The sequence below is a fragment of the Vulpes lagopus genome, chromosome 3 (assembly GCF_018345385.1).
Source record: "Vulpes lagopus strain Blue_001 chromosome 3, ASM1834538v1, whole genome shotgun sequence".
In the NCBI taxonomy this organism is placed as follows: Eukaryota; Metazoa; Chordata; class Mammalia; order Carnivora; family Canidae; genus Vulpes; species Vulpes lagopus.
The window spans coordinates 25,878,741-25,890,959 of NC_054826.1; the positions used below are offsets into that span (position 1 = coordinate 25,878,741).

At 34.8% G+C, this 12,219-nt stretch overlaps 1 long non-coding RNA gene across 1 annotated transcript in view; it reads right to left on the reverse strand.

The window, feature by feature from the left end:
- The window catches only part of LOC121486734, a 55,480-nt gene that overhangs the window by 24,401 nt on the left and 18,860 nt on the right, over positions 1-12,219 (reverse strand). The window contains exons 2-3 of the long non-coding RNA XR_005986724.1: positions 4,449-4,557; positions 3,472-3,541 (exon numbers count right to left, since the gene is read on the reverse strand). This is a non-coding gene — a long non-coding RNA (uncharacterized LOC121486734). The remainder of the gene's footprint in view (positions 1-3,471; positions 3,542-4,448; positions 4,558-12,219) is intronic.

The following is a 12,219-nucleotide window of genomic DNA, read 5'->3' on the forward strand; positions in this document are numbered from 1 at the left end:
CACAATGTCAGATTTCTTAATGACAGGCTCAGATAGTACCATGATTCTACCTTTGATAGCAGTTATAGCACAGATGCAACTCTCCATTTATTCAGTGATCATTTGATTAATGCCTATCTCCTCCATTAATATGTAAGTTCCACTTGGGCAGAGTATATCTGTTCTTGTCCACTATTAAATTCTCAACATCCAGGATACTTTGTACAAAAGGCTACTTTTTTAGTACCTCTTAAATATTGATGAGTATACACAGGAAAAATATTCCTAAGGAAATACATTAGGGTACCTGACTTGGCCATTGGAAACAGATTAGGAGTTTTACAAGCATAAAGAGGACATTGGAGGCAAAAGTACAGCAGTATGGGCAAAGAGATGAAGGCATGTGTGCTTGATGCTGAGATGTAAAATCTGAGACGGGATTTGGAGGAACATGTGAGAGAGGGCAAAAAAAAAAGTGTACCCACATACTCACACATATATATGGTAAACTCACATAACCCAGTCACACACAGTTACACTCATATATACCCTTACACCCACTTATAAACATACTTATATAATATACAGTTTTTATTTGAGATGTGTTTTAGCTGGCAATGAGTGAATCTAGAAGAAGGGCAAGAAATAGCAAAAACTGATCAAATATGTTAGATTAATTAGCTACTGGGTGACGAGCATTAAAAACTTTTTATTAAAAAAAGCACAAAATTAAAATTCCAAATAACAATAATGAGGTGATGGAGGTGGAGGGATATTTAATGAATAATTAAGGACCCCTTATGATAGAAAGGATAGAAATATTGCAGAGTAACAAACTTTTAAAGATTGTCTTGTAATTGAATATGCATCCTCAAATTAGAAGTGCAAAGTAATTCAATATAAATTCAGTCATGAGCCAGAAGAGATTTGGCTAAGATGGACCACTATCATAGAACAGCAAGTTTTCTCTAGGTAGATGTGAAATTTCTCAAGGACAAAGTAGTGGTTGGATCATCCTTAATGAAACACTGGACAATTTTTTTTTTGTCAGAAGATAAGAAGCTTCAAGGGAGTGAATTTCTGTCTTTACCAATGAATATGAAGTTGGCCCTGGATTGCTGTAATTGACACTGTATTCTTTGCAAGGACTGTCACTGTAGATGCTAGTATGGAATCTGTCATAGAGATTTCTTCAGGAAATGGGAATTCCCCTCTAGACCCAAAGTTCACAGCTCTTGGGTCCTCTTTCAAAGCCATCTATCAAGGCATAATTCATCCCTTGGAATCGTAGATCGGGAGTGAACCATCTGCCACTGCACTAAGGGTCCTTCCCATTATCCTGAAATTTCCTCAGTAAAGTCAGCCCAAAATAGGTCTATCAGAGCTGTCCTACCCCCTGACCCATATCAATTGACCTAATATTTCTCTTATTGAAGCCTAACCTCAATGGTGCCAGGTGGCATCTATGCCTGCCTATGCTGTGCCATAGAGGGAAGAAAAGCACAAGCTGGTTTCTGTCCAGGCTCAGGGAGACTCTCTCTGATGGCACTGCTGGCCTCATCTCATCTGAGGCAATAAGAGGGAAACTTTGAACATTTTGAAGGAAGCATTCTAAAGCATGGACTCTCTGTGGCCCAGGGTTCCTTCTTTCCCAAGTCTAAGGACAGTAGTGTGCAATGGAGACAGTGCTACAAGAATAATACTTAGCAATGAATTAAATCCAAGTTCCAAATTCTGATTGGGCTGAATGCCCCCAAGGCTCAAGTCTCAGGTTTACAAGGACACTAGTCAGTATGTTCCTCCTTGAGGCCCAGTGGATATGAGATGGCATACAAGGCCAAAGGTTGGCTATAAAAAGAAAAAGAAGATACTTCATCAAATTCACTGTTCCTATTTTTCATTATCATAGAATGTTGATTATTTCAGTATTCATGTCCAAGATTCTACTGAATATAAGATAATTATTACCACATCAATAGCTACTTTTTACTTACTTTGCCTTTAAGAAATTTACAGGAAGATTTAATTAAGAAGACTTGACAAGGCAATATATTTCTAAGAAGCTGTTGCATGCTACAAATGGCAACATGAGGTCAAATACCAATGATTTTATCCTCAAATGAACTATAATAACTTCCCTGAAATGTACTCCTTGGAATTTTCAATTGTTATAAAATGGAATTTATCATTAGGGAAAGAAACTAACACAGTGTTTTGGACTAGAATAAAAATCAGAAAACTCTAAATTATTTTTAAATGCAAATAAATACAAACAAGGTAAGAGAAGAGAGCTAACATCCTACACTCACAACCAGGCATTAAGACGACTAAAACTCTTCCAGCTACCTTGTTAGCTTGATGTGGCAGGTTCTGTTTGCTCTCCAATTATGATGACTCATACATACCTTGTTTCTGTTTCTATGTCTCCTTTGCTATTATCCAAATAACACTTTCTATAGTTTTTAAATTTAAACTCAAAGAAGGAGGGAATAGTATACTCTATTAAAAAGAGATGACATTGGAGTAAGAAAATTCTAAATGATCCTGCTTTTAGACATTATTTCCAGTAAACTGAACTTCAATTTACTCAACTAAAAATGGGTATATTAATCTTTATCATGAAGAGTTGTTGTGCACCTTAGGCATAGCTATGTTAAACTTTTGTCATAGTACTTCATAGTACATAAGTCAAGATCAGTGTATAGTATCACTTATTTTTATCACTATTTTTTGGGTCTGGTATTCTTGGCTAAATATCATCTATACAAGAGGTGAGTGCCTTATGCCTGGATATCTCACAGATTATTAGCAACTTTTGGGCCAATGTAGGCCTGTCAACTGTGGCCAGAGTGATAGGGTAATAAGATACACTGTGCTAGCAATGACTAACTGGGCTACTTAACAGAGTTCTGGAGGGTTTCAGATGTTATCCTAAAATGGGTTGGCACTGGCTTGCAGTTTCGCTAGTTCAGTACAGCATCTCCCAAAAGACAACTGGTAGCAGGTTTGTCAAGTTCCACTTACTCCTTTGTAAAGGGTCTCAACAGAGTGTATGGTTTCCAGTTTACATTATATTTCAAATTAAATGTTTTTAATGTAAATCATCCAACCTTGCCCTTTATCTTTTGAAAAAAAAATTCATTGATGGACTAAATCCCATGAATGACAGAACAACTCTTGCCAAGTCTGACTCTAAACTGATAAATCTGAGCTCTGGAGGAAAACTAAAACATTTGAGGTTTTGTGGTCATTTGCCCATGACCAAACCTAACTTCCTATTTTGGAGAGAAAAAATTAATATTAATCCTCATTTGAAAATCCCCAAAGATTTTTCAGATACAAATCTTCTTCAAACCAGAAGCTGGAAAAAAAGAAAGCATAAATAAGTGAAAACATGTGAGAATCGTTTCCTTTAAAATGTACATTAACTTTTTAAGTTCAAGCAAAGGTCATTTGACCAAGTCAAAAGCTTTGTGCCTCATGTACAAATACCTCAAAGGGCTGTGATTAGAAGTTCTTGATTTCCAGCTTATGCATACAATATTGTAACGGTATTCATTGCCTGTAAAAGATGTATCAAACAACAAAGTTAATCTGAAATCCCTTAGAATCCCAGGGCATAGTCATTAGTAAAAACAACCCCCAAATATTTCCAAGTAGGTTAGGAAAGACAGTTCACCTATGGTGAAACTCATCTGAATGGTATGTATAGTGATGTCCTCTCACTTCCTCTCCTTTGTAATAGTAGTAAGACAGGAACCATTCTCTCGAACTGTACTCACCAATAGAGCTGTCTACAATAATGTAAATTTCTGGACAGCCCAGGTGGCTTAGTGATTTAGCACCACCTTCCGCCCAGGGTGTCATCTTGGAGACTCGAGATCAAGTCCCACGTCAGGCTCCCGTCATGGAGCCTACTTCTCCCTCTGCCTGTGTCTTTGCTTCTCTCTCTCTCCTTCTCTCTCTCTCTCTCTCTCTCTCTCTTGTCTCTCCGTGTCTCTCATGAATAAATAAAAAAATCTTAAAAAAATATAATGTAAATTTCCCCATTCTGCAGTGTCCAATACCATAGCCACCAGCTACACAAGGAGTAATTTAAATATGGCTGGGACTGAGGAACTGAATTTTTAATTTTATTTATTTTTAATTGACTTTAAATTTAGATAGCTACATGTAAATTAACAGTGGCTACCACAATGATCAGTGCAGGTCTACATAATAGGAATATACTACTCCTTGAACAAATATCTATAATAATAATAGCAAGTAGTAACAATAATAATAAATACCTAATATTGTTAAGCACTTAGGGCTTTACACGTTTATTCCTCACAGAGCCACCTCCTGTATCACCCATGCCCTGGGTGTTGATAGACTTACTCTTGATAAGATGCTATCCTAATAACTAAAAGCAATGACTCTGTGATAAATATAATGACAAGCATTGGACCCAGGAGAATAAAGCATACCATTTGGTAGAAGTACTGATGGATGAGCTCAGTGGAATATCATGATCCAATAGATTATAGATGATGTTGATGTGGGTCCCAGTCCTGGCTTTAATGATCTTGGCATCCTCTGAAAGGAGGAAAGAAAATGAGCAATTGACAATAAACTTTAAGGAATGCACTGTATTCTAATCATAAGCTGTTGGGGTTCAGATAGGAATATTTGCAACTAGAGAAGAGTTTGTCTTTGGTGACTTTGGAGTCATACTTGACTCCTCTCTTTCTCTCACACCACACATCTGATCTCTTCAACAAATACTATTATCTCTATCTTTAAAACATATCAAGAATCTAACCACCTTTCATCACTTCCATATAGGTCTGAGCCACCATCCTTTCACACCTAGATTATTGCAGTTGCCTTGTCACCACTCATTTCCCTTCCATACTTGCCCCATTTTACTCTCATCTAAGAAAAGCATAGATTTTTTTAAAAAAAAATAATCAAAATCTTCCACTGGCTTTCATCTCTGAATAAAAGACAAATTTTCTAAATGGCCTGTAAATCCCTACATTACTTGATCTCATCTTTTACTGCACTCAGCTTCAGTCAATCCACTCCAAACAGACTGGATTTCTGAACATCACTTGTCTTCAAATGTCTGTTTTCTTAGTTTCAATTAGCAGAAAGTAGCCCACAGCTATATTTTATTTTTAAAAAAATTCTCTCCAGCTAAGATCTTACTTGGCCACATTTGAAAAATGTAGATGCATGGAATGTTACAGCTCAGAGGGGCCCTGGAGAACTTACTCTAGTGTCCTAAAGTATGTTCCCACAATGGCTAGATCAACATTTCCCACTATAAAATTGAATAATGCAATTTTTTTCCTAATTTGTAGAAACAAAGTCAATAGAGAAAATATTCTCAATTAAATTTGTTTCTTACAATTTCTCTTAAGATATTGGTGCCACAGTCACTTAACTAACAAGTACCAACAGATGTTAAAAGTCAATAAGTAAGAAGCAAACAGATAAAAGTATAAAAACCCAGAAACAGTCATTGCAAAAGCTTGATTTATCATGGCTATGTGCAAATGGTTGTGATTATATTTTTCTCCTGTCATAATTTCTACTAGTACAATTTCTCCTCTTTTGATAAATTAAAAATCAACTAGAATTTTAATTGCAGTTTCTCTAATATCAAACAAATTTGAGAACTTGTGATCTAGTCTAGCAGATCCACAGATTCAGCGATTTACACACAAGAGAAATGACTTGCCTGAAGTCACACAGTGACAAAAATAGGTACTTGATAAACCTTTTCTGATTGCCTCTTTCTTCTTTATTCCAACTGTCAAGGATTCAAGCTACTTTTTTTTTAAGTTTTCAAAATATACTTTATTATGTGGGGAATATCTACTCAAAAATCTGTCTGTTGAGTAGGGCAGAAGTTCCCTGGCACGCAACTCCCTTTCTATCCCCAAAGAAGCCCATTTTTCTCATCACTATTTAAAAAAAAGAAAAAAGAAAAAGAAAGAAAGTTATTAAACTACTTGAAAATATAAAAAGAAAAGGAAATTTTTACCTCATCTTCTTCCAGACATGGTAACAAGCTAGAGACCAATAGACAGCCCCCAAATAGGTATTTCCTTGAATAATTTCCACTGAAGAATTGGAAGGGGGGGCAGCCAACATACAAAAATGAGATGATTTTTAATCTTTAAATATGCTGAATTCCTGACTTCTTTTAAAATACTGGAGAATATTGCTACACTAAGCCCATATTCTTGAATAACAATTATGAAATCTACATAGCACTAGTCCCTTTATACAAACTGGAGTTTCCTGTTCACCCCAGTTCTCTCCACCCTCTCACCAACACAGGTCAGCTTTCATTTATCATCTAATTCAATCTGAGTTTTTCATTTATTACAGCAAAATATTTCTATCTCCATGTCACCACCAAAAATTAGGAAAAAACTGAGACATAATGAATTCAAGGAAAGAAATAAGAAGAATCACATTTATTTTGAGGAAGAATATTCCTATATGTTTTAATAGGCACATGATGTGTATCTGTGTGAAAACAACTTGATAAATTTCTTTCGTACTCTAGTACATGGCCTTATTTGAGTTTGTGATATCTGTTTTATAGTCATGATTACTAACTCACTTCATAGATAGTAACTGAAACCCACTAGCTTCCTGTTTGCTTTTTCTTCTGAAGAGTATTTATTACTAAGACTTCTAACCCATAGTAGACATATGTGTCATACCTAATGTCTCAGAAACTTCCTTGGTCACCACTACCCACCTTGTAAACACACACAAACATCCATAAACTACATGTTCAATAAAAAGCTCTAAGCTGTCCTTTGCAGAGAACTAGTCATTCTTGGGGACATTCCTGGGCACTTAACCCGAGGGTACTAGAACTTGGATTAGCCTTCGAGCCATGAATTAGTCTTAGTTTTCAATAAGACAACCAGACATACTCTCTTTCAAATGTTTGGGTTTTTTTTTTTTTATAATAGTCCCACAGAGAGAGAGAGAGAGAGAGAGAGAGAGAGGCAGAGACATAGGCAGAGGGAGAAGCAGGCTCCATGCACTGGGAGCCCGACATGGGATTCGATCCTGGGTCTCCAGGATCGCGCCCTGGGCCAAAGGCAGGCGCCAAACTGCTGCGCCACCCAGGGATCCCCAAATGTTTGTTTTTTAAAAGATTTTTATTTTTATATTTGTAAAATCTCAATATTTTAGTTTTATGAGATTGGCTGGATAATAATAAAATAGAAGAAACAGCCAGAGAGAAACAGAGAGGTAAGATGAGACCATGTAGGCCTTTAAGAAAAGGTATTAGTATTCCCTAAAAATTTTTCTCTGGCCAAGTGATTGTTTTCTTTCTGAGTATATATATTAGCCCAAATTAGATTATGTTTTTGTAATCAAAAGAGCCTCATTTACTTGTTCTACATCTTAGGGAACTGTCTTATGCAAGCAACTACTCCTGACTTAATGGCCTCTTGTTCCACATAGTGTTCTATAGCAGGTCTTACGACCAGAAATCCACAACGGTAGGCTTCGTGAGTCCTTGAATGATAAATGTTAGAATATAACCCAATAAACGAGCAAAAGAAGCCAAAGTAATAAAAAAATGGTTTAATTAGTTTCTCAAATACAAAAGGTTTTTTCTTAATTGACCTAGTGCTACTAACTGATCAATTTTGACCAAGTAGTGAGGACTCAGTGTTGGCATTTAAAGAATGGTTAATGAACATTTTTTTTCAGGGCTCATATCAAATTCTGAATTTTTAGGTTAACATCATCCATGGTGATTTTTCAGATACATTTTTGTAGTTTATGCTGTGTTTGCCCAGTTGGGTCACAGAGTTAAATATTTTATTCATTTTAAGATTTATATACACATCTCAAAAATCTAGGGTTTGTGTGTCACCTTGTTGAGAGAAGGTCACTACAGTGTCTTTAGTTACTGTGGATATTGAGGCATGTAGGTACACCAGATTTGTGATTATCTAGAAAGATCCTGAGGTTTATCTTCCAAGGATTTCTGCCATAACTTAAAGTGTGTTTAATATTTTTGTAAATTAAGAACTTCCTCTGGAATTGAACCTTCATTTACACTAACATATCTGCAAATCTGGGCAATAAATGACTCTAGAAAATTTAGAGCATATTAAAAAAAAAAAAGACATTGATTTCCATTTACTCAACTCAAAACCCTGCTTTGAATCTGAATACTTTACTTCCTTAGAGAAAGTAGATTTGTCTTTATCTCATTTGGAATTTCCTTACAAATTAAGTTCAATTTGTCTTGTTATCTTCTACTATCACTTAAGAAACCACTGTACCATGATTGCTGAGAGTCTGACAAGTTGGTTCTCATAAATCTCCTTAACTGCAAAAATTCCGTGATATCGACATATAGTTTAAATTCTCTTCAACATGTTTTCACCTCTTATCCAGCTGACTGCACAAAAAATAAACACATTGAAAAAATAAACAAATTGTGCATATTTTGCTTGTAATTCCTGCAAACACTGGAAAGGTATTGTCATGAGTATAAAAACTATAACATGGGTCATTTCCTTTGTAATTGTATGAAATAAACCTAACTCAGAAAACTCACAGCAATACTCGCCTAATGAATGTGGACATTAGGCATACTAATATCCTTTTGGAACATGAATAAACCTATGAAAGCTTCTTTGATCTGTTTCACCACATCTCTTTATCACCTCTTTTAATCATCTTTTTGTTCAAACCTGTCAGCTTTTTTGCTGGCAAATATTTATTTCATTATCCTATTCTTAAATTATTGCTAAAAATTTCAGACAGTCTGCACAGGGAGTCAGGTGGCCACAGTTGATCTGCTTTAGAATATTCCCTTCCAACCTCTAGCTCCTCTTATTTCCCACAAGCTTTTGTGGGCCAGTTTCTTGCATGCTGAAATTCTTATTCACCACAGTATAATGTCACCAACCTCACCTCACCCAAAATAGAAGTGACAGACAAAAGTGATACCTCATATGCCAGAAATTTCCTACAATCTACATAAAACCAGTTGATAAAATCCTAAGCAACCTAAAATAAACAAATATTAGTACAACTTTGCGCACAGTCCCAATTTATTTCATAAATAAAGTAACAGCAGAAACACTATTTTAAAACCAGCTCGCCTGGTATGTTGCTATGTGTGATCTAGGAATTCTGATTTCTCTATATTTTTCTGGCTCATGACATGGCCCTCACCAAAACTATGTTATAATGTAGAAATTTATCTTCTATGTTGGATCCTTACTTAATTTTTACTATTTTTCCTGTCTCTAGCTTAAATCATGTTTAATTTTCATCTTGTGAATTTCTTTACTATTTTATCTTTTGTTCTTTACTATTCCTTGAGTTCCCCTAACTACTGGCCCCAGCTCAAGAGGCATAGTTTGTAATTCCTATAATCCACTTTTTGAGGCTCTATGGAGAAGACTTGGAATGGACTTTAAGATTCTAAAGAGTAAAGATAAAGCAAATGTCAATTGACTTTTCTGTTTCCAAGATACCCCAAATCAGCAGTGTTTCTGGATTAACAGGAAATGATCTCATTTATCACCTTTAAGGCTTACTTTGTCAGCCAAAGAAAAGAGATCTGACCAATTTCCTGGTATGGCTTTATAGGCATTGATTCCACAAATGAAATATAATCCTTATTCATTAATGATGAACTTGCTATGCCTTAGTAAACAAAATTATTTTCAAATATGGTACTCCAGAAAATGCAAGCAATTTGGTTGTATAATCAGTTTGTTCAAATATATCCTAAGAAAAGAAAGACAAATTTTATTGTACTTATACAAATACTGCATTATTATTAATATGGTAGAGAGAGGGAGAAAGAGAGAAAAAATGTAAAAAAAAAACTTATTTCTGAATTCTGAAGGTCAGGGAGAGGAAAAAACCATTTGAAGAATGTTCTACTAAATTAATGGTTAAAAAGTATTAAGAATAAAGAGAAAGGACGTTCAACCTAGGTTATGTCCTTCTTCATCATATACAGATGGGTTTCTCAGGTCTCAGCTTATATGCATCAGCCTAGAGGTTTAAGCTTCTAAGAAGTTTTCACTGACCTTCTGGACTGGGTTAAGTGTCCATCATGTGTGCTTTTATTGCACTGTTTTCTCCTGATTATGTCCATTAAAACATTATTTTTAAAAACAAAAGTTGAAAATGTCTTAAGTCATTTTTAATGACTAATGGACTAATTGAAGAGGATGTGTACTTGATTTCGTGCAATAAAATGTAGTAATTCTTAAAAGATTTTATTTATTTATTTATTTATTTATTTACTTATTTAAAGAGAGAAAGTAGAGGGAGGGGCAGAGAGGGAGAGAGAGAATATCAAGCAGATTCCACGCTGAGCGCAGAGCCTGATGTTAGATTCAATCTCAGGACCTTGAGATCATTACCTGAGCAGAAACCGAATTGCATACTTATTACACTGAATCACCCAAGTGCCCCTAAAATGTAGTAATTAAAAATGATGATGTCAGTATTTATTCAATGGCATGAAAATATGTTCATAAAAAATAAATCACATAATGAAATTACATAAGGAAAAATAGATTATATGAACATGGTATGCATAGCATGATCCCAGTTTTATAAATATCCATGTACACACATAGGCATCAAAATCAGTCTTAAAGGTCTAAACATTGCTAACCAGTTATCGCTTAGTGGCAAGACTATGTACTATTTTATTTTTATTTACTGTCTAATTTATATACTTTACTTATTGTCTAATTTTTTAGTATTTATTTATTGTCTAATTTACACAGATTTCTCTTTTCATAAGGAGCACAATAAATGTGATTAAACATTTCCTGAAAAAAGATTGGTAATTTAAACAACAAAACATGATGACATTCAATAAAAGCACATAAAGATGCTTTACTACCTATCACTCTAGGTGTAGCATAGCTTTAAAATGGAATACCACAAGATTTGTTTCTTCTGCTCATAATAATGCAATGTCTTTCCCTTCCCCCTTACTTCTTGAGAAAGCTAGATTAAAGGTAATCCTCATAAACACACATTCTCAAAATATGAATTTCATCCTCCATTTCTAAAGATCAGACATGGTTTTTATCGTGTGAACACTTCACATTAGTGTTTTGAATTCTGTCTGGCATGATGCTGAACTCTGAGCACCACTCAGTTTTACCTGGCTAATTGTTCCACAGCTTCAGTTTATGTATCACAAACAAGAAATTGGAAACAAATTGGTTCATGGATTTTCTTAATTAAATCTTAGGCATTCCATGTAACAATCAAATTCATTTATACAATTTTATTTTGTCAAGTTATAAAAAGCCATTTAGATACAATCTGAGCACTGATGGGGGCACTTGAGGAAATGAGCACTGGGTGTTATGCTATATGTTGGCAAATCGAACTCCAATAAAAAAATAAACAAAAAAATAGATATAAATCTGAGATTTTTTTAAAAAATGTATCCTAACGAAGCTTGGGGCTCCACATTTAGATAAATACAAAAGATAGAGAAGCCACAGTTTGAAAGAGAAACTAGTATTTTCATATGAGTACTAATACTGCCCCCCCAAAAAAAATCTATTATGAAGGGAGAGAGATTATATAACTATATTCTTGCTATTCTTGTGGTTTAAAGATCATTTAAATCTTAGATACATGTAATTATGACTTTAAAGTTACTTTTTTATAATGTAAAATATAGTGTCAGATTCTGAATAAAATGATGCTACTAATCATGGATGTAAATGACTTGAATCTCTTAGCAGTCCCCTCCTCTCCCTACACAAATAGCTCATGGTACTCAGGGCATCCTTTTGCTAATCCTTGGCATCTCTACACCCATTTGGTAGAAAGGAAGGAAATAAAAGGAAATTGCCCTTTAATTTTCTTATCCCAACATTCTCCTTTATACACCCTCCATGTATTCATGCCATGGTTCATTCTTACTTTATATCCACCTCTGCAAATAACTTACCTTTAATGCAACTTACTCCTGAATATATTTTTTCCGATACCACTTTTGTTCCATATCTACACACGTTCAGCAGTCTTCTTGACCAAAAGTGTGTATATTTGTGCAGGAGTGGGTAAGGAAAAATTTGTGGCACAAAAAGATTTTATTTGATTTAAGTTTGCTTTTAACTTTGCTTTTCGTATAAACTTAGGTAATTACCTATGTGAACTTTGCAAGGCTGTCTTTATTCAAAAGCCATACTAAATCTCATT